Genomic DNA, 8706 nt, shown 5'->3' on the forward strand with positions numbered 1-8706 from the left:
TCATTCCCTGCATATTTTCAGACCACAATGCTCTGAAGCTAGAATTCAATCCCAAGAGGAAATTTGGAAAGAACCCAAATACATGAGACTAAACAGCATCCTTCTAAAGAATGAATGGGTCAACCGGGAAATAAAAGAAGAATTGAAAAAAATCATGGAAACAAATGATAATGAAAACACAACGGTTCAAAATCTGTGGGACACAAAAAGGCAGTCCTGAGAGGAAAATATATAGTGGTACAAGCCTTTCTCAAGAAACAAGAAAGGTCTCAGGTACACAACCTAACCCTACACCTAAAGGAGCTGGAGAAAGAACAAGAAAGATCACCCAAACCCAGCAGGAGAAGAGAAATAATAAAGATCAGAGCAGAAAACAATGAAGCAGAAACAAAAAAACAATAGAACAAACCAATGAAACTAGGAGCTGGTTCTTTGAAAGAATTAGTAAGATTGATAAACCCCTGGCCAGACTTATCAAAAAGAAAAGAGAAAGGACCCAAATAAATAAAATCATGAATGGAAGAGGAGAGATCACAACTAACACCAAAGAAATACAAACAATTATAAGAAGATACTATGAGCAACTCTACGCCAACAAATTTGACAATCTGGAAGAAATGGATGCATTCCTAGAAACATATAAAGTACCAAAACTGAACCAGGAAGAATAAGAAAGCCTGAACAGACCCATAACCAGTAAGGAGATTGAAACAGTCATTAAAAATCTCCAAACAAACAAAAGCCCTGGGCCAGATGGCTTCCCAGGGGAATTCTAGCAAACGATTAAAGAAGAACTAATTCCTATTCTCCTGAAACTGTTCCAAAAAAATAGAAATGGAAGGAAAACTTCCAAAATCATTTTATGAGGCCGGCATCACCTTGATCCCAAAACCACACAAGGATCCCATCAAAAAAGAGAACTATAGACCAATATCCTTGATGAACACAGATGCGAAAATTCTCACCAAAATACTATCCAATAGCATTCACCAGTACATTAAAAGTATTATTCACCACGACCAAGTGGGATTTATTCCAGGGCTGCAAGGTTGGTTCAACATCCTCAAATCAGTCAATGTGATACAACACATCAATAAAAGAAAGAACAAGAACCATATGATACTCTAAATAGATGCTGAAAAAGCATTTGACAAAGTACAGCATCCATTCCTGATCAAAACTCATCAAAGTGTAGGGATAGAGGGCACATACCTCAAAATTATCAAAGCCATTTATGAAAAACCCACCGCAAATATCCTTCTCAATGGAGAAAAAGTGAAGGCTTTTCCGCTAAGGTCAGGAGCACAGCAGGGATGTCAATTATCACCACTGCTATTCAACATGGTACTAGAAGTTCTAGCCTCAGCAATCAGACAACAAAAGGAAATTAAAGGCATCCAAATTGGCAAAGAAGAAGTCAAACTATCACTTTTCGCAGATGATATGATACTATATGTGGAAAACCCAAAAGACTCCACTCAAAACTACTAGAACTCATGTAGGAATTCAGTAATGTGTCAGGATATAAAATCCATGCACAGAAATCAGTTGCATTTCTCTACACCAACAAGACAGAGGAAAGAGAAATTAAGGAGTCAATCCCATTTACAATTGCACCACAAACCATAAGATACCTAGGAATAAACCTAGCCAAAGAGGCAAAGAGTCTATACTCAGAAAACCATAAAGTACTCATGAAAGAAATTGAGGAAGACACAAAGAAATGGAAAAATGTTCCATGGTCCTGGATTGGAAGATTAAATATTGTGAAAATGTCTATGCTACCTAAAGCAATCTATACATTTAATGCAATTCCTATCAAAGTACCATCCATCTTTTTCAAAGAAATGGAACAAATAATTCTAAAATTTATATGGAAACAGAAAAGACCTTGAATAGCCAAAGGGGTATTGAAAAAGAAAGCCAAAGTTGGTGGCATCACAATTCTGGGCTTCAAGCTCTATTACAAAGCTGTCATCATCAAGACAGTGTGGTACTGGCACAAAAACAGACACATAGATCAATGGAACAGAATAGAGAGTCCAGAAATAGACCCTCAACTCTATGGTCAACTAATCTTCGACAAAGCAGGAAAGAATGTCCAATGGAAAAAAGACAGCCTCTTCAATAAATGGTGTTAGGAAAATTGGACAGCCACATGCAGAAAAATGGAATTCGACCATTTCCTTACACCACACACAAAAATAGACTCAATGGACGAAGGACCTCAATGTGAGAAAGGAATCCATCAAAATCCTTGAGGAGAACACTGGCAGTAACCTTTTCGACCTCAGCTGCAGCAACATCTTCCTAGGAACATCGCCAAAGGCAAGGGAAGCAAGGGAAAAAATGAACTATTGGGATTTTATTAAGATCAAAAGCTTTTGCACAGCAAAAGAAACAGTTAATAAATCCAAAAGACAACTGACAGAATGGGAGAAGATATTTGCAAATGACATATCAGATAAAGGACTAGTGTCCAAAATCTATAAATAACTTATCAAACTCAACTCCCAAAGAACAAATAATCCAATCAAGAAATGGGCAGAGGGGCATGAACAGACATTTCTACAAAGAAGACATCCAGATGGCCCACAGACACATGAAAAATGCTCCATATCACTTGGCATCAGGGAAATACAAATCAAAACCACAATGAGATATCACCTCACACCAGTCAGAATGGCTAAAATTAACAAGTCAGGAAATGACAGATGCTGGCGAGGATGCGGAGAAAGGGGAACCCTCCTACACTGTTGGTGGGAATTCAAGCTGGTGCAACCACTCTGGAAAACAGCATGGAGGTTCCTCAAAATGTTGAAAATAGAACTACCCTATGTCCCAGCAATTGTACTACTGGGTATTTACCCTAAATATACAAATGTAGTGATCCGAAGGGGCACGTGCACCCGAATGTTTATAGCAGCAATGTCCACAATAGCCAAACTAAGGAAAGAACCTAGATGTCCTTCAACAGATGAATGGATAAAGAAGATGTGGTATATATACACAATGGAATACTATGCAGCCATCAAAAGAAATGAAATCTTGCCATTTGCAACAACATGGATGGAACTAGAGCGTATTATGCTTAGCGAAATAAGTCAATCAGAGAAAGACAACTATCATATAATCTCCCTGACATGAGGAAGTAGTGATGCAACATGGGGGCTTAAGTGGGCAGAAGAAGAATAAATGAAACGAGATGGGATTGGGAGGGAGACAAACCATAAGTGACTCTTAATCTCACAAAACAAACTGAGGGTTGCTGGGGGGAGGGGGGTTGGGAGAAGGGGGTGGGATTATGGACATTGGGGAGGGTATGTGCTTTGGTAAGTGCTGTCAACTGTGGTCAACTCTGCTCTACATCACTCTCGGGATCTTTCTCCTTTTACATACCTCAGCCCTTAAGATTTCTTGCAGGGCCCACTTGGTGGTCACACATTCTTTGTTTTCCTGCCAATCTTGGAAGCTCCTTGTTTCTCCATCCATTCTGAATGACAGTCTTGCTGGATAAAATATTCTTGGTGGATGTTCTTCTCATCTAGTACCCTGAATATGTCTTGACAATCTTTTTGATTGTCAGGTCTCTGTGGACAGGTCTGATGTTATTCTGATGTTCCTCCCTCTATATGTAAGAAATCTCTTCCCCCTTGCCACTTTAAGATTGTTTCATAGGATCTACGATTTGTGAATTGTACTGTTACATGTTGTGTGTTGGTCTGCTCTTGCTGAACTTAGAAAGGCTCCTCTCTGCCTCTTGGAAATGAATTCTTGTTTCCTTCCCCAGATTAGGTAAGTTTGCAGCTATGATTTATTCAAATATATCTTTTTAGACCTCTCCTCTCTCCACCCTCTAAGGGATTGCAATAATTCTGATATTGAAACTTCTCATTGAGTCATTAATCTCTCATTTTAATCCCTTGGGCTTTAATCGGTTTTTCCCACGCCACCTCGGCTTCCATCTTTTCTATCCTCTTATCTTCCAGCTCCTTAATTTGTTCTTCTGCCTCATTTACCCTGGCAGTCAGAATAACTAGTTTAGACTATATTTCATTCATAGCATTTTTAAGTTCAGCCTGATTAGATCTCATTTCTGCCCTTAGAGATTCTACATTTTTGTTAATATTTTTCTGAAGCCTGCATATTGACCTCATAATTGTTACTCTGAAGTCTATTTCTGACATCTTGGTTATATCCATATCCATTACCTCTGTGGCAGAGGCACAGTCTCTGATCCTTTTCTTTATTAGAGGTTATTACTCTTAGTCATTCTGTTGAGGGGTGGTTGAGGGAATTTATAGAGTCCAAAATATTAATGAGAACCTAAGCAAGAGGCATCTGTTTTACAGGTGGTCAGCCTCTTATTCTTCTAGCTTCTATTGTGCGGGAGGGGCCTGCCATGCTATTACTCAGGTAACCCTGTTTGGGCAGAGCTGCCCTGCCACCTGTGGGGGATGGATGGATTCAATGAAAACCGGTTTGGGGGGCTTTTGTTCTCTGGTGGCTCTCCCTGTCTCTTCCAAGAGTAAAAGCAGATGTAACCACAACCAAGCCTATGTCTCAGAACAGAGAGATTGCAGTCTGCTTTTCACTGAGCTCTCCAGCCCATACTGTCTCCATTTCTGTCTATGCTGCTAAAAACAGCAGTCTCCTAACTTGTGCATCCCACAACAGCACCCCCAGTTGCTGCTCCCAGGGCCAGACACATCTGTGCCCTTTGTGCTTCTAAAACCACAAAATGCACCTGGTTCAGACACACACACTCCTGGAGCTCCAGGTTTCAGACTCGGGGGCTGTCCTAAAATCCTCTCTCAGCCCCTACTGGTCTGTGGATTTGTGCCCAATACCCAGTGTGGGAGGATTTTGCCTTCCTGGCGCAAGTTCACAGAGGCTCCCTCCGCCTTCTGTTTATCTCCCCATATCTGCCCGAAGAATCATGGCTCCCTGCTTCATACCTCAAGGCCAACCACCAGAGATATTCTGTTTGTAGAGATCCAGATAAGTCTTCTTATATTTCAGGCTGATTACGTGGGTATTCAGATTGGTCTGGTAGGTATCCAGCTCAATTAAGGAGACCAGCTGAAATAAAGTCCCCTACTCATCCAACACCTTTTTTCCTCCTTATCCTGGAAATACTTTCTCTCTCCTTCCATTCTGAATATCTTGCTGGATAAAGTAGTCTTGGCTGCATATTTTTCCCAATTCTCACACTGAAGTTATCATGCCAGCCTCCTCTGGGCTGTCAGGTCTCTGTAGTCAGGTCTGTAGCCAGCCTTGTGTTTATACCCTTGTAGGTTAAGGACCTCTTGTCCTGAGCTGCTTTCAGGATTAATAGTGAAATGCAAGCTTCACTATTATATGTTCAGGTGCTGATCTATTTTTATTTATTTTGAGGGAGGTTCTCTGTGCCTTCTGGACTTAAATGCCTGTTTCTTTCCTCAGTTTAGGGAAGTTCTCAGCTATAATTTGTTCAAATAAATCTTCTACCACTCCCCCTCTCTCTTCATCTTCTGGGACCCCTATTATCTGGATAGTATTTTGCTTTATGGTATCACTGATTTCTCAATGTCTCCCTTCGTGATCCAGTAGTTGTTTTTCTTTTCCTCGGCCTTCTTGTTTTCCGTTATTTTGTATTCTCTTACTAACCTCTCTTTTGCCTCATTTATCCTTGCTGTTAGAGCCTCCATTTTTGACTGTCTTAGTAACAGCATTTTTAATTTTGGCCTGATTAGATTTTAGTTCTTTTATTTCTATAGTGATATTCTCTAGTGTCTTCTGTGCTTTTTACAACCAGAGTATCTTTACAATCATTCTTTTAAATTCCAGTTCAGATATCTTACTTAGGTACGCACTGATTAAATCCCTGGCACTGAATACTACCTCCTGCTCTCTCTTTTGGGGTGAATTTTTTCACCTTGTCATTATGTCCAGAAATGAACAGAAGAAAAGAGGGAAAAGACAACAAAAGCAACAACAGAAAGACACAAGAAACCTGAACAAAACAAAAACAAAGAGAAAACCAAACAAGAAACAAAACAGAACTAAACAAAAAACTAGACCTTGGTGTATTTTGGTCTGCTTGTTAAGAAATGATCCCGTAAACCCAAAAAGGAAGGAAAGAAAAACATATATATAGACATAAAAATAAGATATAATGAAAAGAAACCAAATACACACACGTGTGTGTATGTATTGTGTGTATATATAATTTAATACATTTAAAACAAATTTAAAAAATAAGCAAAGAGCTGAAAAAAATAATACTGAAAAACTAAAGAAAAATAAAAGCTAAAAAAACCCACAAAAAGCCACAAATGCTACACACTGTTTTTCCTAAGACCTGAAGTTTCACAGTTCTCTTTGATCAGTAAATTTGGTGTTGGCCAGTTGTTCCTGCTGGTCTTCTTAGGGAGGGGCCTGTTGCATTCATTCTCAGGTGCTATTACCCTGGTAGAAATATGTCTACCTTCCCTGGGGCTAGGTTCAGTATAAGGGGCTCCAGTTTCCACTATGTGGCACTGTTTTGCTACCTGAAGGCTTTCAGCACCAATGGGCAGGATGAAATTGGTGGTAACCCACTACAGCACCATACTGAAAATTCACACCCACAACTCTTTAGTGAGCCCTCGCAGAAAAGCAATCAATCATTTCTGTCTTCCTGGTTTCTGACCAAACTCTGTGTTCAACCAGCCTGTGACAAAGCATTTTTATCTCAGGCAGAAAACTGAGTTTCAAGTCTCCAAATTTTATGGACTCCTGCAACATGGACCCGTGCTATTCTTCCCAGGGGGAAGGAGGATGGTCTTCCAGGCGTCTGCCTTTCTCTGGACCCTGCCAGGAGAGCAGTCATAAGACTGAACAGCAGTTTGCAGTTTATGGCAACACTGACCAAAAAACCAGCACCTAGACTGTTTTCAGACAGCTTCTCCACTCCAATGTCCATGAACTCTGCTTTACTCAGGCACCCCTGTTCTTTTGACCCCCAGGATCCTGAGATCATGCTGTCCTATCTAGAATTTCACCCTGCTTCACCACCTGAGCACTTTTAAGACAGGGATGCCCCTTGCTGTAGCAGACCTCTAAAACTTCCATTTTTGTGCTCTGCTCCTTTAAAACTTTGTAGTAGCCTCCTTAAGGCAGCTCCTTCCTCACTGTCCTATCCTCTGATACATTGCTCCAGATTCAATCTCTGCACATACTACCTTCCAAAAAATGGTCACTTTTCTATTTGTAGAATTGCAGCATTTCTTTTCTCAGCTCTCTGACTGATTTTGTAGGTGTTCAAAATGATTTGATAACTATCTAACTGAATTCCAGGAACCAGACAAACAGGGTCCTCTATTCTTCTGCCATCTTGTTTATGGGGACATATATTTTCATATTTTATTTCATCTTCATCAGTGTGTACATTTTACATTGAAAGCAATTGGGACCAGAGTGATTTAGTAACCTGTACAAAATATCATATGGTTAATAACTGATATGACTATGAATCTGACTCATATTCTTGGTAAGGTTCTTCCTTTATAATTCATGATCCCTCTCAAATATATCTCATATTGTACCCAAAATGAACATTCATATCAGGATATGCTCTATTAAAGAGACTAAGTCATTTTATATCTTCTTCAGAATAAAAATAATAAACAAATAATAAACAGAATAAAAATAATAAACAAAAGGACCCCTCTCTGGGGCATGTGGATGACTCAGTCATTAGGTGTCAGTCTTTGGCTCAGGTTATAATCCCAGGGTACTGGGATGGAGTCCCACATCAGGCTCTCTGCTTGGCAGGAAGCCTGCTTCTCCCTCTCCCACTCCTCCTGCTTGTGTTTCCTCTCTCTCTGTGTCTCTGTCAAATAAATAAATAAAATCTTAAAAAAAAAAAAAAAAGAGCCCTCCGTACCGCTAGCAAACTTTCTTCTTCCTCCTAGACATTACTGGTGAGTAGAATGGGAATGGAAGAAGTAAACTAACATTAGTGTTGTAGGATTACATGAAGAAAGGTTTGTCCCCTCCTCTGTTTTTCTTCTGTATTCCATAAATCATCTTCCACATTCAGGATTGGTCAATGTATTCTCTATTTTTCTTTCTTATTTTAAATTTGTTGTTTCTGTTTCCACCAATGTCACAATTGTCTCATCCTATTCTTTCCCACCATGAATGAATTATTTGCTCTTATACTTCATTTCTTTTTAACTGAGAAAATTAAACTATATCACTATATTAAAACATAATGTTTTGCATGTATAGATTCATAACTTTTCATCATTAAGTGGGAATAGGCTTAATACTCTACATTTTAAATATTTTATAATACTACTGAGTATGACTTGCTGGTCATAAACCAACAGTTCAGTCACACGTAATTTATTAAATGACTCTAGGTTATTATGATTTATTCTTAGGATGACTCTTTGTACTTTTGAAAATCACCCCACTTGAAACAATAATAATTGAAGGTTTGATTTTTTGAAACTTCAGATTCTCCCACTGCTACTAATTTGCATTATGTTGCAAAAGACCTCCTGACTTAAAACAAAGAAATAATGAAAGAGGTGCCCCAGTGATTTTTCTTCCTCTTCCAAGTTGCCATATTCCACTTTTCTTTAATCCTTCTGTGCCCTTTGAAGTGCTGAATGCTTCATTCTACTTCAGAAGAAAACACACTAAAATATACCTCTGCAAAGATTAGTCACAAAT

This window comes from Mustela lutreola, chromosome 3 (genome assembly GCF_030435805.1).
Source record: "Mustela lutreola isolate mMusLut2 chromosome 3, mMusLut2.pri, whole genome shotgun sequence".
NCBI classification, from domain to species: Eukaryota; Metazoa; Chordata; class Mammalia; order Carnivora; family Mustelidae; genus Mustela; species Mustela lutreola.